The sequence below is a fragment of the Octopus sinensis genome, linkage group LG12 (assembly GCF_006345805.1).
Source record: "Octopus sinensis linkage group LG12, ASM634580v1, whole genome shotgun sequence".
Classification (NCBI taxonomy): Eukaryota; Metazoa; Mollusca; class Cephalopoda; order Octopoda; family Octopodidae; genus Octopus; species Octopus sinensis.
This window is the reverse complement of record NC_043008.1, coordinates 26,615,505-26,643,479: the sequence shown is the minus strand read 5'-3', so window position 1 is coordinate 26,643,479 and position 27,975 is coordinate 26,615,505. Positions and strand designations below refer to the sequence as shown.

Genomic DNA, 27,975 nt, shown 5'->3' with positions numbered 1-27,975 from the left:
CAAAGAATGAGGACAGGGTAAAATTACTACCTGCTTCTATAGCAAATTGTTGCAGGTAGTTTATCTTGTCTCCCACCGACATTTAGTTCATGCAATTGAAAAGACCCCATTATTTATGGGATGACCCAATATACATCTATATATACATACCATGAAGGTGGTGAGCTGGCAGAAACATTAGCACGCCGGGCGAAATGCATAGCCATATTTCGTCTGCCGTCACGTTCTGAGTTCAAATTCCGTTGAGGTCGACTTTGCCTTTCATCCTTTCGGGGTCGATAAATTAAGTACCAGTTACGCACTGGGGTCGATGTAATCGACTTAATCCATTTGTCTGTCCTCGTTTGTCCTCTCTGTGTTTAGCCCTTGAGGGTAGTAAAGAAATATATATTAAGGTGCCAAACAATGAGATGGTACACAGAAGAATGTAATTGCAAAGCAAACTTCTTTCTCTTACAGACACACTGAATAAACAAACAAAAAAATAATAATTTATAGGTGATGATAATGACAATGATGATGTTGATGATGACGATTATGATGAAGACAACAGGTGATGATAATGGTGATGCATATTGAGTGCTGTAAATATAAATTATTGAAAAAATTTGAAGTAGAACTGTATGGAAGAAATTTCTATTTCAAGATGTTGTTACTGCAGCGTGTGTATGAATGTGTATGTGCACATGTGAGAGTGTCTTTGACTGTGTATAATACACTTTTATATATGTGAGCATTTGTGTGTATGTGTGTGTGTGTGTGTGTGTGTGTGTGTGTGTGTGTACATATACTCTGAATTACTCTATTTTTATTTTGAAACCTCTCAGCTCTTGGCAACTCACTTCCTTTGTGAAGCATCATAAGACCAAAATCCTTCAAAACTAAAGTAGAGTCATTAGATTTGAAATAAGCATAAAAGATTTTTCAACACAGCTAAAATAAGATAATTAAAATTTTTGGGAAAAACAATATGCTGCATAATTTACTGCTGTTATCAGAGAGGGTAGTGGTCCATGTATAATCCAAGTTGTATTTCATCAGAATGCAGCAGTCAGTTCAAATCACTGCTACAAATACACAAGTGCAGTTTGTAGAGGAATGGATTTTGTCTTGTTTTCTTTTTCCCCTCATATAATATTTATGATAATGAACTCTACAACCATTTATTAATAAGGGAATTAATTTCCATCTGTTTTCACATATCATTTATTTCCTTGTTACTGTTTCCATTGTGTTGCATGCTTCTACAGACTGACTTCTAGCGGTTTGTTTTACTTATTTATACTATATTGCAATTTATGAATGATAGTAACTAGTTACAATATTCTAAAGGATCAATCATTGGTTAACTGCAATTCTAAGTGCAACAGCAATAAGGGAATGTTGATAATTCGATTCAGAACAATCAGGACAAAATATTTTGTTCATAGCACACTTTTATATTTTGCTTGCTGATGTTTACATCCTTTGATTTTATCGATGTACATTGAGAACAGGTTCGGAAAAAGAAAGAGAGAAAGACACACACCCACAACCATTTTAGAGTTTTGTCAAACCATGTTACTAATAGTTTCTAAGAAAATTCAAATTAGTTGAGAACTGAACATCAGACATCAGTTAGCTCATACTCCTTAAATAATTTCTATGGGACCCTAGACAAACTGATTTGTTCAGAAACACAGGTAGTAGGACTAATGATGAGTATTCATTCACTTTGAGTACATTTGATGATATTAGTAACTTAGACTGATAACATTTTATAATAATAAAATCATGTATTTATTATATTATAAAATCTATATTTATTATATTCTGTTGCAAAATTTTACTTCAATACCTGATAGTAGTACAACATTAGCAATGGCATCCAGCCATAAAAACCATGCCAAAACACACTCAGAAGCATGGCACGGGCTCTTGCCTGACCAGTTCCTGTCAACCCATGCCAGCATGGAAGGAAGGAAGACACTGAATAAGGATGATGATGTATGCTCTCAATACTTACTGTGAAAGCTGCATGAATCTCTAAATCCATATATTTTCTACTACACTTATATATATATATATATAATATATATATATATATATATTTAAAATTTAAATATAGGATAAAATCTTTATAAGAATTTATCAAGTATTCAGCATGAAAACCTTATAATGGAAAAGTTTATAGGGATTTCATTTTAAATAATATTTATTATATTAAGGGCATTACTACGCATAAATGCCTCACACTATGAGGGACTATTAAAGTTAAAACTATCAATATAAATATACAAATTTATTTATAGTAGTTTTGACTTTAAGAGTCCCTCGTAGCAGGAGAGTTTTATGTGTAGTAATTCCCTTAATATAATATGATATCTATATCTATCTCTCCCTCTCTCTCTCTCTCTCTCTCTCTCTCTCTCTCTCTATATATATATATATATATATATATATATATATATATATATATATATATATATATATATATATATACATATATATATACATATATATATATATAGGGTAAAGACCCCCTTCGGTCATGAATGACCATGGAATTGCAACTAGAAAGTTCCTCTCTCAGACACAAGTCCAAACAAAGTTGATTGTGGAAGACTAGCAGTTGCCAATGCAGACCAGCCTCTCCTCTCCATACCACCGATGTTATGCTAGAGAAAGGCAGAGGCCAATACAACTTGGCATCACATATCTACACATGAGTGAACTGGAGCAACATGAAATAAAGTGTCTCGCTCAAGAACACAACACACTGCCTGATCTTGGAATTGAACTTACTACCTCATGATTGTGAGCCTAGTGCTCTAACTGCTGAGCTATGCACCTTACACACACACACACACACACACACATGCATATGTGTGTGTGTGTGTGTGTGTGTATATATAGGGAAGAGGATTTGAAAATGCAGGGTTCTTTAAATGATGCTTATTGACTAGACATGTTTTGGTTTTTTAAAAAAAGATTTTCAAAGGTAAAATGTAAGGCTTTGTGTATCCCTTGTGGTGTTAAAAAATGGTTAACATGGATATATTAAAATACAGTGATAGAAATCTTTGACAATGATAAGAAGATGTTTACATAAAAGTGTTCAAAATATGTAGTAAAATAAATTCATAATTATTTATAAATTCATCAAAAGTCATGATTGTATATAAGCATATATACAGAAAGAATTTATAGACAGTATTTGATAGGAGAAAGTATGTATTGCTTGGTCAAAACTTCATCAGAAAACATATTTAAGTATTTATACAGAATTGTAGGGGAATGACCAACCTTTTTTCTTCATCTCCAGTCTTCATCTCTGTTCAACGGACAGAGTCAACAACTATTGAAAAGGTTACAAGACACAACTAAAATTTTAGAAAAATAAGTAAATAAGTGGTAATTTTACCAGTGAGTGTGTTAAATTTTAAGGCACTAAAAACAATGACTCATGCCAGACACAACAGAATGTGCTTCAACACAGGAACTCACATAAAGAATCTTGTAAACCAAATCCCCAAATGATATATATAATTAATTATTAATTATATCAGGGTAATAAAGATTTTAGAAAGTTTTACTACAAGTGGCCTAGCATATTGAAAAATTAGTCAACAGACTATATTTTATATGAATTATATATATATATACATATATATATATATATATATATAATATATATATATATATATATTATATATATATATATAATATATATATATATATATATACATGCATATGTGTGTGTGTGTGTATACATACTGTGTGCTATTCTGTTTTGTTTCGTTTTTTTTTTTTGTAGGATCAACAAAGGCAGTACTCCATCCAATGAGAAATGAGAGATGAATATTTAAGAAACACTCGATTTAAATGTTAGCTACTCTAAGTTTAGTGCACAAATCATGCAATAGTTGAACAAGCTTGTATAGCAAGCCCTGTACTATTATGCTATCTCTCAGGCTATTACATGAAATTTATAACTCCCATTTAAATCCTATTTTTATTACCCTTGCACCATTAGATTACTCAGTCAAATACAATGCCCGTTTATTCATATTGTTTTCAATTAAACATAATGCACTTAAGCAGAATTTCTATCAACCAAACTCTACCCACACATCATTGGTCAACCTATGGCTTATTGCAAAGTGCTTGCTTGGGGGAATCCAATCCAGACTCACATTGATATGAAACAAAATTCTTAACACACAGCCATGTTTGTCTGGTCAAAAATTTGTATCAATATAGATTCAATTAGCTTTAGAAATTCCTTCACACCTAATGTTAAAAGAAGTAAATCTGAAGTAACCAACATTAAAATTGAAGTATGTCATATGGTACATAAAGTAAATTATACTCTTTTACTCTCTTTTACTTGTTTCAGTCATTTGACTGCAGCCATGCTGGAGCACCGCCTTTAGTCAAGCAAATCGACCCCAGAACTTATTCTTTGTGAGCCCAGTACTTATTCTATCGGTCTCTTATGCTGAACTGCTAAGTGATGAGGACGTAAATACACCAGCATCGGTTGTCAAGCAATGCTAGGGGGACAAACACAGACACACAAACATATACACACACACTTATATATATATATACATATATACGACAGGCTTCTTTCAGTTTCCGTCTACCAAATCCACTCACAAGGCATTGGTCGGCCCGGGGCTATAGCAGAAGACACTTGCCCAAGATGCCATGCAGTGGGACTGAACCCGGAACCATGTGGTTGGTTAGCAAGCTACTTACCACACAGCCACTCCTGCGCCTATGCATAAATTATGCATAAATTTGTTTGGAAATACCTAATTCTATCTGAAGTTACCACTTCAACTGCTAAAGGAGAGATTTCAACAAGTAATTGAGTTGAAGTAAAGTCAAAAACATATGTAAGACACAAACTTACATATATTTTTGACTTTACTTCAACTCAATTACTTGTTGTTCAAATTGACCAACAATTGAACATTGTATTTAGATTGAAAGCAATCTTAAAATTTCTATGCAAATTTAAAGATATTTTAGCTATAGGTTAGCCCTTGTAAGGCTACCTATGATGAAAAGCACTCAAGCCATGCCAATCAAATAGTTATATTATTCAATGTGACCTTTTCTAAGATGGAAAGATCTTATTTGGATGTGTGGGAGTGATTGTTTGTTATTCCTAGTAAGTTTTCTGGCTATATAGAGCCTCCTATGTTAGCTTTGTTGGGTATAAAGTTATTGATGTAGGATGTCAAAGAAACGTTGTATAGTGCTTGTTACACCAATGTGTCAATGAAATGTGGATTTCAATCCCTGTATATTCTCAGTTCTATCATATTCTGATATTTTGTATCAGATTTATCTGCTTTGTTATGAAATGTAAACAGTTATTCAACAATAAACAATAAGTTAACTAACAACAAAACGTAATTTAATTGAAGTTTGAAAACAGAACAAAAAAGAGAAACAGTAAAAGAATAATTAGCACATTTGAAATATAATTTAGTAATTGTTTTTCTTGAAATTATACTTAATTATCTATCTTTAATTTTACTTTTCTTTTCTTTCTTTTGTACTTTTCTTGAAATTTTAAGCAAAAAACTATTGTCAGACAGATTTAATGAGCCAAACTTACAGTGATGCGGTAAGCCAAAACAACATTAACTTCTTACATAAAAAAGAAATAAAAACAAAAAGCTAAAAATCTCATTTACAAAAGAGATAAATAGTTAAACACATATTTTTGTTTGTCAGGAAAATGTCTTCAAGAGATCATTGACACCACCTTGATACCAATTGTCATAGCAGTCTGTTTTCAACAAAACTGTTTCAAATGAATTACTTAAAATATCACTAAAAGTGATAAACCAGGAAACTATTCATGGCAACTTCAATAAACCAACCCAAGTTTCAGAATTTGTGCTAGAATCAATAAACTAACAACCACATTCTTCCTCTACATCTTCTCCCCACTCATCCACCCTCTTCCTCCACCACCACCAGTACCACTAACAAGAACAACAACACTATCATTATCGTTGTCATCATTATCATCATCATCATCGCCATCAGCACTCCTCCTCCTCAAGAACTAGAAATGTCTGCTTGACGAAGGCTGTGCTAGAGTCACACATCAACCAGTACAACAACAACAACACAGAAATAATTATATTATCTGATGATATTCACCAAGCAGAGAGATTCAAACACAGATGGTTCTTATTAATATTTACTCTGCAGATCATGAAGAAATGGAGTATGCCATAAAATGTGTAACTAACTAATTTTCTTAAACACATATAATTTCAATATTTAATGCTAACAAGCTTTGAGAATGTATCTCAGGAACTATGCATATAATATGCATGAAACAATGAATAAGAACACTGATTTTTTTTTTCTTTTCATTTCCTCTCTTTCTCTCTCTCTCTCTCTTCCTCTCTCTTTTTGACTGTTGAATGTAAAATGATGCTGCGGCTTGTGTGAGGTGCAATTGCTGCATAAGCAGATGAAGTATACATTTCTGGTGCCAATACTATAATTTCCATTACTGAATCTCTTTTATTAAATAGAATTGTTTACATAAACAATTACTCATTGTAATTTGGTTTTCCTGCAATTTGCCAGGGAATTCTTTAACAAAAGTGCTATATTTCAATATCTATCAAATGTAATTATAAATATTCGATGTTTTATTTTACTTTTATCGGAAATATTTACTGTGTTTTACAGAGAGAAACAACAAATAAACTGATAATATTCTGAAAAATGGTGAAGCAAATATACAATAATTTAATTTGTATACTGACAAAACACAAATGACTGATAATGTTTCTCTAGTTTCAGATATATGAGAAAGCTGCCTGTGAGGGGAATTCTATGAAGAAATGTTTGCTTGTCATCAGTTACAGATAAACAAGTTATAATATGATTATTGTCTGCAATATTTTGATAAAATAGTACAGCAGAAAAGTCCTTCAAATTTTGTTTGGGTTATCTTTACATTTTATTCCTCTATAACTGATTAAATACCAGTAACATACAACTCTATTCAAATAGACAGTTATACATCTTACTCAATAAAAAGCTGCAATATTTATCAAGTTGAAAAAAATACTCCTTAAATATGATTTTGTTTCCATCAGATATATTCTTAGCTGTCCCAGTAGCAAATCAGGTTTTCTATGAACAGAAGTTGCTAGCTCAATTCTGCTCCATTTTTGGAAAGAGAAATTCTATGAATGGTCTTTCTCAATCCTTCACACAGTGCAATATAGCCAATTCTAAAATAGAAAGGGAAGAGAGTGGGAGAGAGAAAGAGTTGAGAGTGTATGTGTGTGTGTGAGAGAGAGGGAGAGAGAGAGAGGAGGGGGAGAAGAGTTGGCTTCAATTCTTGACTGGTTTTTTATTTATTGATGACAGAAGGATGAAATTTATAATAGATTTATTGGATTAGCAAAACTAATTTTGGACAAGCTTCCATTTAGGAAGGCCATTTCCTGAGTTCAAATCCTACCAGAGCTATTTTTGCATTCATGACCTCAGTTTTTTTAGGTCATAAATATTTACAGCAGACATTTCTGAGTTTGATGCAATGAATAATATGAACCAGTTACAAAAACATTTAGTTCATGCCTAGCCAAAAGTAATCAATATTTGCTGATGTTATTCACTTCTTATCATATAGTACTAATCTCTTCCATGGTTAGTTGGCAAAAAAAAAAAATTATGGAAGAATTCAATGAATTTAGTTGCCATAATGTTTGAAAACTTTTAACAGTTTAATCTTTTGTGACTTGTTTGTGTTGGAAAGTGAGATCACATGCTGTTGTCGCTTTATTCTTTCTTTCCTTCCTTCAAACCTCACCTACTGCTCAAACTGGTACAGTGCTGTTGTAACATTCAACATGCCTTAGGCAGATCCCATACATATCCATGTCTGATCATACCCAGTTTCTTCCAGAGAGAAAAATGAGAGAGAGCATGAGGAATTGGTTTTGGTAACAGAGTAGCACTTTATTAATTTTGAGGGGATACCAGGTAAAATTGATTGTGTAGGATTTGGACTTAAGATAAAGACAGCCAGACACCAAGAGGCATACTTTCTGACACTCTAATGACTGCTAATTAGCCAACATTTTGTAATAAAAAAAAAAGAAAATAACACTACTTTCTTTCACTTTTTGACCATTCATGGGAAAGAATGCAAAATGGTAGATTATTTGCTCTTTCAAGCTATTGAATCTGAAATCTAAATTGAGTTCTTCCATGAACCCTCCTAAGAAAATATCTGACTAACAAAAAACAGCATAAGTTTTCTTAGATCTTGGATTTTACATTAGTTTTTCATGTATGTAAATTTAAACCAATAAGGGAATTTCTACAGGTGACATTTCTAATATTTCTGTGACCCTGTCACATTATTTTCTTATGCTTAGCCCTTTAACATTCAGATTAGTTTGTCAAATGTAATATTTATTTATTCCCATTGTTTTGATTTAATCATGCATTATCTTGTAGCTTTGAGATTTCTATTATGGGATTGTTTACTTTTAGTATGACATTGTAGGGTAAGTGTCAATGACTGTATTTGACCAATTTGAACATAAAACAAATAAAATATTTTAACCAGATATTTTAGCCAGGTGTAGGAGTGGCTGTGTGGTAAGTAGCTTGCTTACCAACCACATGGTTCCAGGTTCAGTCCCACTGCATGGCACCTTGGGCAAGTATTTTCTACTATAGCCTTAGGGCAACAAAGCCTTGTGACTGGATTTGGTAGACGGAAACTGAAAGAAGCCCATCGTATATAAGTATATATATATATGTATGTGTGTGTATATATGTCCCCATAACTTAGCGGTTTGGCAAAAGAGACTGATAGAATAAGTACTAGCCTTACAAAGAATAAATCCTGGGATCGACTTGCTCAACTAAAGGCAGTGCTCCAGCATGGCCACAGTCAAATGACTGAAACAAGTAAAAAAGTAAAAGAGATATGGTTGGTTTAAATGCTAAAGGGTTAAAGTACGTGACACTCTTGTTTTAGTCTAACACATAAAATATAAGCTCCATAGGAAACCGTGCAATACCTCAACTACTGTAAAAATAATGTGTCATAACACTTCAGTTAGAAACACTGTAAAAATAACAGCTTAATATGGAAGAAACTAAACAACTAAATCTTTCTCATCTCACAAACTGTTGTGATAAAAAAAAATAGATGATGTGGTCCAGGGTACCCAACACACAAGAAAAAGACAAAGCTATAATAACTTTGATTATAGAACTCCTCAGTTAGGTTTGAGTCATGAATACTGAGAACAATAATATATAAGGGAATTAGCAATGCTTCTATTTTTCATGCGAACATTTAAATAACAGTCTTTGAACAAACAGAAAAATGTGCTTACATCTAATCTGATCTCTGAACATGCTGCAAAGGACTTTTTACTCACAGAAAATAGAAGGGGATGGGGAAGGGGACCTTAGACTTTCTCATTCCAGCGTTTTTATCTCCCCCCCCCTTGTACTGCCTACAAATATGACCACCAAACCAATCAGAAACTACTAGCTTTGTAGAAAAAGAATATGGAAGTGGGTGCAGGAAGATGATCAGGGATTTGCAAATATACACTGCTCTTATATTGGTGGGAAATAATTTTTTACAGTGGTCCTTCTCATATACTATTAACTAATCCAACCTCTGAATATGCTGCTTAGGGCTTTTCCCTAGTTAAAAAGACAGGGATGGGGGGTCATGATCGAAGGCTAGATTAATTGAAAGCACATGAAAAAAAGAATGAGGAAAAATAATTATTTCCCACTGAAACCAAGAGTGGGGTTGTATAAATTTACCACCTCATCATTATCCTCCAAAAAGAAACATACATATCATACTTGGCAGCATATAAAATAGGTTTTTTTTTCTATTTTAAAATCTATTTAAAAATTGGTTCTACATCTAAGGTGGTCATATTACAGATGAGAAACTGAGCTCTATAGACTAGGGAACTGGACTAGCAAAAATCTTCTCAGTACAATAATAGTCACTAATAATAAAATATTGAAAACAAACCAAATTATGACTGTCTGTTTGCAGGCATGGCTGTGTGGTTAAAAGCTTGCTTCCCTACCGCATTGTTCTAGGTTCAGTCCCAGTGCTTTTATATATGATAAATTTGTGGTTTCATTCTTTATTTATCCATACTGTCACAGAATCATAAATTTTCCCTACAAAATCACTCTGAGATACGTTTGAATAGGTATATGATGAAACATACTAAATTTATTTTTCCACAAAATATACTTGTAAAATAAGAATGTGTCTTGTGTCTTATATGCTGGCAAATATGGCATATATAAACAAATGTGATTCTTTCCCAAAAATTACACTTCATATTCGTGGCTCTGATGAAGTTATAAGGTGTTATTCTGGCACTCAACTATGAGTCTACTGCATCTTATAGCAGAAACAGCTGTGAGCTAATGAAGTTCATAAGCAAATCATTTATTCCCTTGTCATCTCTCTTTCTTATTACTGCTCTATACTTAGCTAACACTTTGTTCTCAAACATACATATATTGAGTTCTACACCAGATTATTAGTCTTTTAATGCCAAAGCAAAATATTAAAAGCATATGGTGGTTTTTGGAGTAATGGCTCTGATTTTAGCTAGTGGTATTTATATACCCTACTGAATCTTAATTTACTTTATATCATGTCTGTAAAGGTGTAAACTTGCTAGCTACCTTATCATTATAATAATACTTCTTTATTTAAATTTATGTGTGTGTGTGTTGTTGTAATTATATAAAAATAATAAATTTGTACCCTATAAGTTATTGAGTAACCCATCAGATTATTATGAAATTGTTTTTTATGGTAAAAAGAGAGATTTCTTTTCTCCAAGGTAACTGCAATGAATTTGCCTTTAGACACTGAAATATATTACTTATGCTTAAACACTGTTTTGGTGCTGTTACTGCTGTAATATATACATATATATATATATGTGTGTGTGTGTGTGTGTATACAGGGTACAATTGGTAAATTGTCACCATTTTACATTTTTAATTTCATGCATGTGCATTGTTTGTTTTTGATTTTGTCGACTACACAGTATAATTAGTTGGGGTCCGTCTGTGAGAAAAACACCACCATGACATAATTCACTCTAACAAAAATTTGGAAACAACATGCTGTACTGCTTCGCATTCTTACCAGAAGCTCCAATACAAACATTTCAACATGTGTGGGCGTCAAACTGAGGACAGTACAATCTGAGGACATGTAAAATGAGTTATAAAAAATCAACCATCTGGTCAACATCGTGGTATTTAGAGTGATCACTAGTGATGGTGACATTATGCCGCCATTCATCGTCCCACATGGCCTCACACTCAACATGGAGGTCTACATCAAATACCTGAAGGCAGTAGAGTTGTCCTGAGGCAAGAGGGTGGCTACTCAAAGAATCTTGGTCCAGGTTATGTGTTGTGTTCTTGAGCAAGACACTTTATTTCACATTGCTCCAGTTCACTCAGCTGCAGAAATGAGTCGTGACATCACTGGTGTCAAGCTGTATTGGCCTTTGCCTTTCCCTTGGGTGACATCGGTGGCATGGAGAGGGAAGGCTGGTATGCATGGGCGACTGCTGGTCTTCCATAAACAACCTTGCCCGGACTTGTGCCTTGGAGAGTAACTTTCTAGGTGCAATCCCATGGTCATTCATGACCAAAGGGGGTCTCCGATATATATATATATATATATTAGCCAGTGGGGTGGTGTCATTTGAAGGCTAAAACAATGCGAAGTGCATTGTGACTAGCGATGTGTAGCAACATCTGATACCCTGGTTAGTCACGGTGATATATATATATATATATATATATATATATATATATATATATATGGATGTGCAGTGTCAGTGTACATGTACAACAGAGCACTAATGTATTGAGAGGAAGGTTAGGCATAAGAATTATATGCAGTATGCAAGAGAGGAGACTGCACTGGTTTGGCCATGTGAAGCAGATAGATGAGGACAGTTGTCTAAGGATGTGGTGATCACTTAAAAGAAAAGGAAATTGTGGAGGGTGACCCAGGAAGACAAAGAACGAAGTATTAAAGGCCAATTTCCAAACATTGAGACTTATGAAGGAGATGATAGAGAACCAAGATGTGGAGTGCATTGCCCTGTACTCATGAAGACCCATCCATCATAACAGAATTGATATCCTAAAACCAAGGTGACATTTATAAAGCATTAGTATTGTTGCTGGTGCCAAGTAAGAAAGCTCTCATGCCGGTATCACATAAAAATCACTGGTAAATGGTACCATGTAAAAAGCACTCAGTTCACTCCATATAGTGGTTGGTGTTAGGAAATGCATCCAGCATTAGAAATTAAGCCAAAACAGGCTATGGAACTTGGTGTTGCCCCTGGTCTTGCCAGTTCCTATCAAGCTGTCCAACCCATGCCAGCATGGAAAACAGTCATTAAATGATGATGATGATGATGATTGATGTGTGTGTGTGCGTGCATGTTTGTGTGTGAATGTGTGTGTGTGTGTATGTGTGTGTGTGTGTGTGTGTGTGTGTAAGTAAATAGAAGTATGCCATTGGTTGCTCACGTTTGTTTCAGGTAAGGAAAATAAATTAATCCTGGTAGAAACATTAGCATGCCAGGCAAGATGCTTAGTGGTATTTCATCTGTCATTACATTCTGAGTTCAAATTTCGCTGAGATCGACTTTGCCTTTCATCCTTTCAGGTCAATAAATTAAGTAGCAGTTGCGTACTGAGGTTGAACTAATTGATTGCCCTCCTCCCCAAAACTTTCAGGCCTTGTGCCTAGAGTAGAAAGAATAATTATTAGTAAGTGTGTGTATGCGCATGTGTGTATTTGTGTGCATGTGTGTCCACTATAATGAGAAATAAGTTAAAAAGAGAAAAGTGCATTTCCTATTGGAAATGATTTGGCGAGGTTTGCCAGAACTTGCCATATCTTAGAATAATTCTCCCTTCAGATACATTTAAAGGTAAAAGAAAATTTGGTGAGCCATTTATTTGTTTGAATATTAATGTGATCATACAACCATGTTTGCTTTGTATGCAGAAAGGAAAGGAAATTGTCAATTCTGAATGTCACTCGAAGAAAGACTTTTAAAGTCAGGTGCTGTCTGAGAGAAGAAGAGTCAAATATAATAAATAATATTTACTAAGTCAATTTAATGCATACATACAAGAAAATTATTTGGTGTATTAGGTAAAGAGGAATTACTAGTTATTTGTAGTGTTGGAAGGTGGCAGGTCACATATAGAAAGAGATGCAATGACAACATGAAATTTCAGTTCCTAGCTGGTGCACATTAAAGAGACAAGATGAAGTCATTCGAATAAAGCAATATAAAAGACAATTTTCCAGCATTATACACTAAATGTTTCTCGTCACTTCACTATAGTGATGAGTGTCAGTTTTAGTGAACATTTCAGCTCAGAATATTTCTCTACTTTAGTATGACCTAGTTGAAAAACCAATGATTTTAGCTTTAATTTTAAAACACCTCTCCATAAAATACTGTTTGCATTGAGAGCAAAACAAATATTGACAAGTATATATATACCAAGTGCACATGTTTGTAAATTACAGCTAGACACAAACATAAACATACAAGGATGCAAACATTCGCTAATACAGACACACACACAAATACACAGACACAAATGCATGTACACACATTCAAGAAAATATAGATTAACTTAAAATGTGTCTACAGTTTGTCCTTTACATCTTCAGTAATTTTCTTTAGACAGAGATTAAGATGAGAAGCAAGACAATAAATTACATACATTAAACAAGTCTAAAAACATTGAAACTGTTTTTACTGCATAGATATTTTAATGCATTGCCAAGGCTTCTTTCAACAAAAGATAGAGAGCACTTATAAGGTATCTTTTTAGTACTAACATTTACAGAAATGAAATACAGTATTCCTACCAAAACTATGAATAATTGCCCAGAGCAAGTGATAGAACTTGGCTTCATAATTATAACTACGTTGAAAACACATCAAAATGCAAGATATTGGACGATTATAACAGTGTAAAGACAACATGATAGAAAATATCTTTAAAAAACAAATAGTAGAAATTGAATAAGTCTGACTAATATGTACTGTGAATAGAGAAGAACCAGAATGGTTCACAAGAATGATATTGCCATAGACATCAGTTGTGACTAGACTAAAAGCGGTCACACCTACCATTGCACATGAGGTTAATTGATGATATATTAGCAGAGATTAAAGTTTGTAGGGAATCATTGTTCAGTCACCAGGTACAGTAACTCAGTGACCTGAAGATCATAGGAAATGACAATTGATTTTTTTTTCTGAATAAATAGAAGATATATATATATATATATACATATATGTAAATGTGAACAAAACACATGCATACATTCAATGAATACACATACACTATGCACACATACATTATCAGAATTTAGAGACTTTGAAAGATATCAAGTAAATCATTTTTAATGATGGAACTTCAAGTTGATAAGACTATATACATATATATATACATATGTGCATATATATACATATATACACATGTGTATATATATACATGTGTGTGTATATATATATATATATATATATATATATATATACACATGTGTGTATATATATATACAAATGTATATATATATATATATATATATATATATATATATATATATGCATATATATATATATATATATATATATATATATATTTATATTTGTTTGCTTGTTATCAGTCGTAAGACACTTGTTGTTTTCACCGTTAATGCTTCTGTATTTCATGTTTCTGTATTCCATTATTGTTTTTTTTTTTTTTTATATCTGTCCCTTTTGCTGTCCTGGTGTTCGTATGCATTCGATCCTTCTTCCAGGAAATCTACGCTTCCAGCTTAGTTTTTCTAATGCTCGTTGCTTAGTTTTTCTTGGAGGGCTGGCCGTGATCTAGTAATCTCAAGATTAATCAGCCGAAATTACTACGATGATCCGGTTCTTGACTGAAGACTGAGGGTTTCGAGTGTCCTGTCCGTGTTTATTGTGTCGTCTTCTAAGAGTTATACGTTCTTGTCCATGTTGTATTTTTCTACATACCTTAACATATATTCCAGGCGCCCCGTACCCCCCTTATCTTTAATGTGAGCACATATTCTTAATAATTGGTACGACTCTCTGTTTGTCTCTCTCTCTCTCTCATTTTTACTTGATCTGTCCCCCTCTCTCTCTTTTCTCTCTACTCATCCTCTTTTTCTCTTCTCTTTCCTCTGATTCTTTGGTCTAGTCTTCCACTACCCTCCTATTTCTTTGTCTCGCTCTGCACTCACAGGTCATTCTTCGACACCCATCCCTTCTCCTCTCTGATTCCTTCTTTTTCTCTCTCTTCTCTCTCTTTGTTGCGTTTGTCCCTCCTCTCTCTCTCTCTTCCTTTGCTTCTCTTTCTTTTCTTTTCCCTCTTCTCTGTCACGTGACTGTTGGCCGAAATCTGCCTTTCAGCTCCTGACCCTCGTCGTGTTAACATCGTTGTTTTTCGCCCGCCGCTATAAAGGCTTCTTCCAATGCGCCAGAGAAAAAATTTGTTTGCTTGTTATCAGTCGTAAGACACTTGTTGTTTTCACCGTTAATGCTTCTGTATTTCATGTTTCTGTATTCCATTATTGTTTTTTTTTTTTTTTTTTATATCTGTCCCTTTTGCTGTCCTGGTGTTCGTATGCATTCGATCCTTCTTCCAGGAAATCTACGCTTCCAGCTTAGTTTTTCTAATGCTCGTTGCTTAGTTTTTCTTGGAGGGCTGGCCGTGATCTAGTAATCTCAAGATTAATCAGCCGAAATTACTACGATGATCCGGTTCTTGACTGAAGACTGAGGGTTTCGAGTGTCCTGTCCGTGTTTATTGTGTCGTCTTCTAAGAGTTATACGTTCTTGTCCATGTTGTATTTTTCTACATACCTTAATATATATATATATATATATATATATACATATGTAATTTTTTGGACTAATGGGTATATGTCAATTAGTGTGTTGAGCAAATGAATAAAGTACATACACAGTTTGAGCTACCTGGTGTCATCCACTGCTGGAGTATATTTCTGCTGGATCTACTTCAGGAATTCCACAGTATTAGTTGTGATAATAATAGTTGATGAAGAAGATGGAAGATATATTTGGCACTAGTCTTTATTCAGTATGACAATCATTTCAACTCATACTGAAATTGTCTGTTATGGGCAGTATTTTGAACATCTAATAGTGTTGCATAAATCCGTGCAGTTTGAGTCACATCAGATACATACAAAAGGATGGGATGTCCCACTAGATATACTGAGATGACCTAGGTATGTTGTTCGTGCCTGCTGTATCTTGATCAAAGCTTGATGTGATACAAACTGCACAGATTTATGCAGCACAATTAGATGCATAAAATCCTACCCATAACAGTTTCAGAATGAGACAAAAAGATCGTCGTACTGAATAAAGACTAGTGCCAAATATATCTTCCATTTCCGTCATCAATTATTATTATTATTATTATTATTATTATTATTATTATTATATTAGCATAAAGAAAATTGGGTTAAAAACATTCTTGCCTTGGTATAATGGTTAGAATGCCTGTCAGATTCGCAGAAGATGTAGATTTGAGTCCCAATGACTGCCTTTCACTTTTTTCTCATTCAAAAAGGTTTTAACTCAATATTATACACACCATTATAGCATTATCTATTTTGAGTTCCACCATCAGAAATAGTTTACTTCATATCTCTCAGAGTTTCTAAATTCTTATATTGTTAACATCTTACAACTGTCACTGGTAATCTCTCCTATTTTACTTGTTTCAGTCATTTGACTGTGGCTATCCTGGGGCACTGCATTGAAGGGTTTTAGCTGAACAACTAAAGTACAGGGATGTAAACATACCAACACTGGTTGTCAAGCAGTGATGGGGAACAAACACAGGCACCCCCCCACACACACACACACATACAATGGATGTCTTTCAGTTTCCATCTACCAAATCCACTTACAAGGGTTTGGTTGGCCCAAGAGTACAGGAGAAGACACTTGCCCAAAGTGCCATGTAATGGGATTGAACCCAGAATAATATGGTTGGGAAGCAAACTTCTTACCACTCACTCATGCCAGCAGCTTCTTACCACACAGCCAACAAAATTTGGAGTGTTGCTTTGGTATATTAGTTAAAGCATCCATCATGTTTGCAGATGCTGATCAAAGTTCTATAGGTGGCATTCAAATTTTTTCCATCTAAGAAGTTTTTAAACCCAGTATTCCATTTTATTATTAATAGCTTTAGGTTAGGTGACAGTCTGGCAGAAATGTTAGCATGCTGAGCAAAATGCTTTGTGACTTTATGTTCTGAGTTCAAATATCTCCAAAGTCAACTTTGCCTTTCATCTATTTATGGTCAATAAAATAAATATCAGTTCTATATTTAAGAGACGAGGAATTATGTACATTATTTACATTTGATGGATATTCCTAAGGTATTTTTCGATGTTGTTGTTATTATTATTATTATTATTATTATTATTATTATTATTATTATTATTATTATTCAGGTCACTGACTGGAATTGAACTCAGAATCTTGGGGTTGGTAACCTGTGCTCTTAACCATTATGCCATTTGCCCACAGGCATATGGCATAGTGGTTAAGAGCACGGGCTACTAACCCCAAGATTCTGAGTTCAATTCCAGTCAGTGACCTGAATACTGATAATAACAACAACATCGAAAAATACCTTAGGAATGAGAACCCAGGTTCGAAAGTTCCCCAAGACACCTGATGAAGGCTGGAGGATATATCAGCTGAAACGTGTTAACAACAAACAAGATGAGGACAAATATCCGTCAAATGTAAATGATATAAACAAGTACCAATTGCATCAACTGGGGTCGATGTGATTGACGTAACCCTCCCCCCAAATTGTTGGCTTTGTGCCAAAATTTGGAACCACTATTAATAGCTATATCTACTTTGAGTTCTACCATTAAAAATAACTGGTTTTAGATACATATAACTGCAGTATTGCTAATGAAATCAACACAATCCACAAAAATACAAAAACAAATTTGGGTAACCTGAGTAAACAAAGTGAATATGTGAGTGTATTAAACATCATTGTTATAGATTCCTCTTTTTAAAAGTTGAAGAGGCTAAGTTTTTTAAGTTATTACACTGGCATTGTAAAAAAGAAAACATTTCCTAAAAACATATATATATTTGAAAGTAATAGCAAATTGAAAATTCATTTTGAAACACGCCCACACACAAACATTGTGAAATTATTTTCTAATACTTTTTAAATTTGAAATTATATTCTAATATATATTTTTAATAAGAAATGTTTTCACTTTTATGATGCTTGTGTAATAATTTCAAAAAATTAGTCTCTTCAATTAAAAAGCGAAATCTGTAATAATAACATTTAATACATTTATATATGCTTTTTTTTTTTATTCAGGAAACCCAAGTCTATTTTTGTATTTTCTCAGATTGTTTTAGTTTTATAAGCAATCCTGCAGTTATATGTATCTAGCCAAACATCATCATATAATTTACTTCTATCTCTCAAAGTCTTTTAATTCTTATTTTGCTTCCTAACCACATAGTTTGAGATTCAGTCCCACTGCACGACACCTTGGGTAAGTGTCTTCTGCTATAGTCACGTGCTGACCAAAGCCTTGTGAGTGGATTTGGTAGACAGAAACTGAAAAAAAATCCATCGTATATATGTATGTATCTGTGTGTGTATGTCTTTTTGCCTATGTTTGTCTCCCTAAGACCACTTGACAAACCATGCTGGTGAGTTTATATCAGTGTAACTTTGTGGTTCAGCAAATGCAGTTGATAGAATAAGTACTAGGTTAAACAAAATATTAAGTCTCAGGGTCGATTTGTTTGACTAAAACCCTTCAAGGTGGTGCTCCAGCATGGCTGCAGTCAAATGATTGAAACAAGTAAAAGAATAAAAGAATAATAATTTTGCAATTCTTGTCAGTAAGAACAGAGTCTCTGAAATGGATGGGGAAAACTAAAGGTTTGCTTTGGTTCACTGGTTTAAATGTCATTCATATTTACAGAAGATATGGGTTTGATTCCCATGGGCAGCTTTTAACTTTTTTTCCATCCAATGGGATTTTCAACCCAATATTCTACATGGTATTATTAATGGCTTTATTAAGGCAGTGAGCTGGCAGATTCATTACCACAGCTTTACATTTTGAGTTGAAATGCCACTGAGGTCAACTGTGTCCTATGTCCTTTCGGGGTGATAAAATAAGTACCAGTTGAACATTGAAGTTGATGTAATTGACTTACCCTTTCCCACAAAATTACTAGCCTTGTGCCAAAATTTGAAACCATTATTAATAGCTTTACCCCCTTTGAGAGTCCTACCTCTAAAAATAATTTAATACACTCGTGCACACATATGTGAATGCATATATACATACACTCATGCATGTACACATACACTACACAAACACAGTGAAACTTGATAGTGGAACACACTTTAGCACTCTAGTAAGCTTATGATGGGAGAAACATTGGAGAGGTAATGACAAATTTGATAAATTAGTTGATAAGAAGTTAATAGATTTTTAGTTCAAATCTGGGGAACACATTTATTTCTTTTTAATTTGTGTAGAACACTTAATTTTGATAGTTCACTGAATTGGCAGGACCAGAAACCAAATCTTCTTTTAATGCTTTTTATATCAATCTGTTGGAACTATCACTGGTTTTGCAATAGAAAACTTCATTTTAAAGTATTTATCTTAAAGTTAAAATTCACTCTCATAATTCTATGTGAAGAACATTTCCTTAATTTATGCTCCAGCCACCAGCCTAATAATAATAAAGTTAGTTATTCAACAAAATTTCACCATTTTTCAAAGTTGATTGAAACAGTATCACGGCAATAGATATCTTAAACATTTCTACAAACTGTTGATAGACTATCTCATCCAAAGATATATTCATCTCAGTGGATATGTTCAGCACAGTGGTTCTCAATCCTTTTTCACCTGTGAAACCTTTTGACCCCTATTTTTTGGATGGACCCTCATAGCGATTTGTTGTTTAAAAAAATCCTCTTATGTTTTTAGAATTAAAGATTAGGAATTGTACAAAATTCTAAAAAAAAATTTTGTGTATTTTACAAGTATAGCCAATTTATTGCACATAAATTCTTGCTACAAAATTTTATATGGATTCTCCCTCCTGCTTCATGGGTTATATAGACCCTGGTTGTGAAGCACTGATTTAGCATCATAAAATTTCAGCTAAATACCAACATTTATAAATTTCAGTAAGCTAAATAAAACATTTATCTACGAACAGTAAACTGTTGCTGTTGATTATCTTTGAATTATCCCTGACTAAACAAGATTTTCATGACCACCTGTGTCATTTTCCTGGATATTATATGCTGGCAAAATTGCATTATCTGATATTTCCATTTTTCTTTCTACAGGCTGCAGAGCAGAATTTGATAGAGATTTGGATGCAATTTGCAGTGTGCCAAACAAATGCACAAGAGCTCTTTCACTGATATGCTACCGATAAGTCAATTTAAGTATGTAATTGTTTATTAAGATTGCAGTCTGTGGGTAAACTAAATATAGTTGATAGTGTTATTAAATCATCTTTATGTTTATTTCTCATGGCAGATGTTAGAATTATACAAATACAAGTATACCCTATATCAGTGCTTCTTAAACTGTCTGATGTGGCATACTGGCAGTTTTTTCCAATGTGCCAGGGACTGGTAATATTTCTTAGTAATATTAATTCATACTGGAAACAATATGTATAATGAAGATAATAAAAGGTGACAGATTTTTTAATCTTATATTTATTTGTTTTGTAAACAAATAATACAATATTACATAAGCATTTTATAATATTTCTTTTTTTTCTGGAAACTTGCTATGTACTGGCAGCTGATGGTTTGTGGACCAGCACCGGTCCATGGACCACCACTTTGAGTAGCATTGCCCTATATGACTTTATTTCTGAAAATCTTACATAAGCAAAATTACATTATACTAAACCTATTTTCTCTTTGATTTCCAACTTATTAACTGAGATGTGTTATGATAGTCTTTTTTCTTCTTGCTTTGTTTTTCTTTTTTTTAAAGGTATCACCATCACATTTACACATGAAAATAATAATATTTAAACATGCACAATATAGTAGATAGTCATTGACAATATTTGAAAATAATTTCAAAAGAAATATATAAGAATACAATAATAGGCAGTGCCCCAGCATGTCCAACATTTAATGATTGAAATGCTGTCATAGTAGATTTTCTGGAACCACCATCGACACTGGTTTATGCTTATTGTCCGATCCCCATATACTGCATTAATATTCCTCCATTGCTTTGTTGCTATTTTTGAAATCATAAAACAAAATATACTGAATTTGCTCCTTTAGTCTCTTCCATCTTAGCTTTGAAAACGTAACTGTTAAAATTGAACTGCACTCTTCAGAACTTGCACTAAGAATAAATACACGGTAAAATTATTACCTGCTTTTATAGCAAGTTGATGCAGGTAGTTTATTCCACCCACCTCCAACATTTGGCTCATGCAATGGGAAAAAACGTATTATACCTAATATTGTTTCTAAAAATAAATATACATACATATATATATATATACAAATCATAACATAAAATTACAAACAAAATTATTAAGACATAACTGGGTTTCTGTGAGGCAGAATTACAGGTAATATCAATGAAATTAGTGATCATACTGTACAATTTTTGTAGGAACAGAATTCTGTAACCAAATTTTCCGTAACATTGGGGATGCCTGTAGTTTACAAAAGTTGCGTTTGTTATAGGTCAGAAGTTGTTTCTATCCATTTTTGGAACTTGTCTGTTGGTATGAATATATTTTTTTTGTGGGAAATATGACTTAAGGATTCTACTTTCTTTTATACACTCAGAGTTGAATATCTTATGTTCCAAAATTGAAATTTTCATGTGTGCCAGAGTGTATTTGATCATAGAGATATTTGATTATGATACAAGAATAGCACTGTCACATGTTATATTAATAACGAGCTGAAAATTTGGAGTGCTAACTTCCTAGAGAAGCAATCTTCACTAAGCCAGTTGCAGACCACATACAAAGTACAGAGGCATTCTACTGGAGTACTGCACATACATATCTGAGACAGCATAGTTGATGCTAGCGAAAAAGTTTTATACTGGATTGAAAAAATAGTCATTTGTTTAATTGACAAATTTCTACACACCCATAAAATCACTAGCTCATTGATGTGCTGTATCATTCCATCTCTTGTAATATTTTTTGTTATAAGGCTTTTTTGCTGAATTAACAAGTTGTGGATGATCTTCACAAACCAAACTAATACATTTGTACAAAAAAGAAATCAACTTGAAAACTAGAGTAATAAGAATGTTACTTTGAACTTTTCAACTATAAATAAATTGTAATTTAGTTTAGCATTAACATTTGTTCTTCCTAGTGTATTCCACATATGTGTCCTTGATATATATTGATTTACATCATTTTAGATCTGTTTCACAGTACAGAATATTCTTTGTTAATTAAAGAAATACTGAAAGTTGTAGCGGGAAATATATATGTATGTATTTATATGTCATTACTCAGTTCTATTTCAAGATTTCTTGCCAATAGAGAAAGAGCCAGTTTCTAACCTAGATCCAAGGCACCTTCAATGGAATTTCAACAGCATCAACAGGGTATTTTTGTTTGTTTGTTTGCATGTATATATGTATATATGTATGTATGTATGTATGTATGTATGTATGTATGTATGTATGCATATGTGAAGATTTGTATGTTTTGTTTAATGTATGTATCCTCATGCATATAGTTGCACATCTAGAAATGCTAATATATACTTAAATGATAAACTTTTGAAATGTTTTACAGATTTTTACAGTTCCAGTGATGTATTGGATTTGTAATCTTCAAATCAGCTTTTTCCTTTCTGGTTTTGAGAAGCCTAATTTTTCAAGATTGGTATTTAGGCAATGTTACTGTTATGTGAGAATCCTGAACACCCTCACGTGACTGAAGGTGGACTAACCACTAACCAATGACAATAAATAAGAACTGAGTGAATTGTCAGTAAGCATATTTGACGCTGTTAGTTTGACCATGTTGGTTTACTGTGTTAGTTTTATGTATGTTGGTTTAACAGTTGGTAGTTGAACAGTGAATACTGAGTATCATACCTACGTTTCAGTAGTACAGAGTGCGCTCTGTGTTAACATATATTTCTGCGATAGGGCATTTTTTGATAATCACAACCAACTATTTATTGTGTAATACCATTTTACACCAAACATGTATACATCATAACAGTTACATATCCCAGTGCTCCAATAATTGCAGGTATAAACCTGAACTTGTAATCTGCATAGGGTAACAGCAACTTTCTCACTAGTTCAGCATATGTATGTATGTAAATGTGTGCATGTGTTTCGTTCTCCTATAGTGATCTTCTGACAAGAATCACTTACCCATATTAATGTGGTACACCATGCCTACATTGGCATTCCTATGGTTCCCTGCTGACTGAACCTGTTGCACCTACCCATTGCTGAAAATGGGCAAATCTTTAGTGCAGTCATTGTGTTTCCTTCCACAAAGGCCCCACTTTATCGATGACTGCTGCAGGAACAACTATTGTCAATGAAAAATAGCAGGACCAAACTCGTGTATACAGTACTCCATGGCTTGTTGACTTTAATGGGTTCATCCATTCATTGATAGGTTTTGTCTTACATCCTGCATGTCATCCAATCATTCTTCACATTCAGCAAGATTAGTGGAGCTACCACTGACAACCAAATCATGTTGCAGGTTGTACTGGTTTTCATGTCACCAGTAACACTCACAAGTGGCCTGACATATTGCTATTGATACTAAACTGAAGGTTTATGTAATGTGTGTGTTATCCTTTTATGCTTGTAAGACATGGGCAACCTACAGAAAACATATGAAATAGCTGGGGCACATTCGCCAGAAATAGCTTGAAAAAAAACATGAGAAATTGAAGTGGGGTTCTAGAAAAGGTATGAATGGGATATTTCTGGGAGATGTGGGTGATCAGAGTAAGCTGACGTGTAATGAATGTGGAAGAGTCTGCTTCAACAGAGCAGGACTGAAAAATGACAAGGAAAGTCATGTACAGAGAGTTGACAATCACAGAATAACAACAGGTCATGACTGTGACATGGTTTGCCTATCAGCTGGCTTGAAACATCACATGAAAGTGTATGATGGCCAACAAGTGACTCATGTTGGTAGAAGCAATCATATATGTAACATCTGTGTCAAAGAGTGATGGTCACATGATAGTCTGAAAACCGCATCAGTGATGGTCATATATGAAACACATTCTAAAGTTCTTCAGGTGGTAGCTATACTCAAGAATGAGGAACTGACTATCATGCATGCATGCATGCATGTATGTATGTATGTTATCCCACCCATGTCCACATGGAAGGTGAACTTTAAATGATGATGATGAGGATGTATGTATGTCATTATACAGTTTTATTTCAAGATTTCTTACCAATAGAGAAAGAACCAGGTTCCAACTTAGATCCAAAGCTCCTTCATCAGAATTTCAATAACACAAACAGGGTATGTATGTATGTATGAATGTATGTATGTATGTATGTATGTATGTATGCATGTACACTTGCATCAGAAATTAATTAGCACTTCTCAAATTTCTACATTAAATAGGTTAAATCAATTAACCTATTAGCTGTTCAAAACGTCTTACGCGATGAGAAAACTTAGTATGGTGTGATTTCGGTCCTTGTGAGGCGCTACCTATATCTATTAAACAAAGGAAGATTTGTCTGCATCCGCACTCCAAGTTGTTGTTGCACTGCTATGTCAACATCATAAGGCTGTAGACTCTCAAACTGCTCTGCAAACAAAGTTACGTCATCGTTCTGCGCAACAGTGAACTCGCAACAAAGCAATAGTTCGAGATATGGCCACTAGGTGACAGCACATACCTTGAGTGAAGAGCAAATCAAGTGTGCTAATTAATTTCTGACGGTAGTGTATGTATGTATGTATGTATGTAGGTATGTATGTATGTATGTGTATATGTATTAATATACGCAGATTTGTATGTTTTGTTTTATGTATGTCTTCTTATGCATATACTTGCATATCTAGACATGTTCATACATACCTAAATGATAAATTTCCTGAAAGTTTTACAGATTTTTACAGTTCAATTGATAGATTAGATATGAAGTCTTTGAATAAGCTTTCTGGTTTTGAGAAGCCTAATTTCTAAAGATTGGTATTTAGGCAGTGTGTTACATATCCCAATGTCCCAATAATTACAGGAATAAACCTGAACTTGTAGTCTGGATAGAGTAACTGAAGATTTCTCAATAGTTTGTAATGTAAGTGTACGTATATGTACTCATGCATACATGTATGTATGTGTATATGTAGGTAGGGAGGTAGATAAATGTGTACAATATATTTCTTATTATTTGAAGTCTATCTGTATAGAAGGAGCAGGTTTTTAACAAAGATCCAAAACATTATTACTGGAATGTAGATAACAAAAAACAAAGTTTCATTTTAAACATGTGAAATGTCTTGCATACTTTTACTGTTCCACTTACAAATTGTATCTTAGTCCATTTCTTTTCCTAAAAATCTTATTTCTAGAGTGTCACTAAGGTATTTCCAAACCAAGCTAAGCGCATCAGTTATTATGAATACAAATTAGATCTGAAGTCTTTGAATAAGCTTTCTGGTTTTGAGAAGCCAATGGCATGTAAAAAGCACCCACTATACTCTCGGAGTGGTTGGTGTTAGGAAGGGCATCCAGCTGTTGAAACTCTGCCAAATCAAGACTGGAGCCTGGTGCAACCATCTGGTTCGCCAGCCCTCAATCAAAATCGTCCAACCCATGCTAGCATGGAAAGTGGACGTTAAACAATGATGATGATGATGATGACAAATAAGAACCAGTCTACATACAGAAGCTAAAGGTTTCAAAGTAGTCATCAGTAATTATCTTATTTCTCTTTAGTTTCAGAAGAGATATTCACTTCAGCATGGCATCTGACCTCTATGTTGATATATACTTTTTCTAGTCTGTCCTAAACAGCAACGCCTAGCCTGTTATGCTTGCTATTGAAGTACTTTAGATCCTATGTTGCTGATATGGATTGGGAAGTGTGGAATAACATCATCACTAGAATCTGTCATCCAGCAGTACCAACAGCAACATATTGGTTGAGAGGACAGCCTCTCCCTCCAGTTGCCAGCTAGAGAAATTCAGATGCAGAACACATGAAAAAGAAGTCTGGATTACTTTACAACATCAAGCACTCAGATATTTCACAGTAAATAAGGTTGCTGACTTTCTTCGAAGCATGTGTAATGAATATCCTTTTAACTGAAACTGTGAAAAAGTAGCTTCAAGATCACATTGATGGTATATACAATAGGCTGCCGTGAGAGTTTAAAACATCTCTTGGCATGAGCACAAAACCAAAGAGGAGATTTACAAACACATTCCAGCCATCTCTACAATAGTTGTTCAATATTGATCAGTCTTTGCTGGTCACTGCTAAGATGTTGGAGACTTAATCATAACAAATGTTATATTTTGGAAACATCCACACCTCAGTTGATGTTGAAGATCACTCAAATATATGCATGTTATTGGCAGAAATATACCAATGAAATTGAAAGTACCTAATGACAGAGAAGCTCCTGGCTTAGCATGGCATGGTGAAACACATGTCTATTGTATATAAGCATGTGTGTATTTGTGTTTATTTACTTATCTTTTATCTTATACTTGTTTCAGTCATTTTACTGTGGCCATGATGGGGCACCACCTTAAAGGATTTTAGTCAAAGAAATTGACCGAAGGACATTTTTAAAGCCTGGTACTTACTTATTCTATCAGTCTCTTTTGCCAAAATGCTAAGTTTCATGGGCATAAACATACCAACACTGGTTGTCCAGCAGTGGTACGGGACAAGCATAGATACAAGGACACACACACTGATATATATATATATATATATATATATATATATATATATACGATGCGATTCTTTTAGTTTCTCTCTACTGAACCTACTTACCCACAAGACTTTGGTTGGATGACACTATAGTAGAAGACACTTGCCCAAGGCGCTACGTGGTGGGACTGCATCTGGAACCATGTGACTGAGAAGCAAACTTCTCACCACACAGCTAAGCCTGCTTTTGTTTACTTTTGTAAATCGGTGCATCAAGATGCCACCTTAAATGCCCAAAACATAGCAATGCTGAGTTCATATGTACAGAGAAAAAGAAAACAACAGGTAAACTGATATTCAGAATGATCTGCTCCCTTATTTACAAGGAGTTGAAATAACTTTCTGTGTCATGCAAACTTCTCTCAGGAATATTAGAGTTGAGAAGAAAAGTTGATTGATTCAATGAAATTATCAAAAACAAAACTACATTACTGATGTCTTGCTACACCATCACCCATTAACATATTTATTCATAGATACAGAATCAAAACTAAAAGCAAAGTCAAAATATTTCAATCAGTTTTATTATTTCACCTTTTGTGGCTTATTTTATCATAAAGTAATTTCCATTGTTGCTTAAATTTTATCAAAATAAATATAAAATATTGTAAGATTTTCAAAATATATTTACTCCATTTCCATGGATTTCAAACTCTCACTGAAAGGCAATAAACTTAAAAATAAATATGTGACATAGTTTTAGAAAATTCTCTCTGTGCTTTTTAATTTCATCAAATATAAAATAAAGTTAAAAGAGGAAACTCACCAGAATCATGTTAAAAGTTAGTTTTCTTTTATAGTGATTTTAAATATTT

At 33.7% G+C, this 27,975-nt stretch overlaps 1 long non-coding RNA gene across 1 annotated transcript; it reads right to left on the bottom strand.

The window, feature by feature from the left end:
- Positions 1–17: 17 nt before the first annotated feature.
- Positions 18–27,935, bottom strand: LOC118765584. The gene is made up of 4 exons (XR_005001444.1): positions 27,923–27,935; positions 15,210–15,213; positions 10,058–10,067; positions 18–136 (listed from the first exon to the last, which is right to left on the bottom strand). It is a non-coding gene; the product is annotated as an uncharacterized LOC118765584 (long non-coding RNA).
- Between the last annotated feature and the right edge of the window lie 40 nt (positions 27,936–27,975).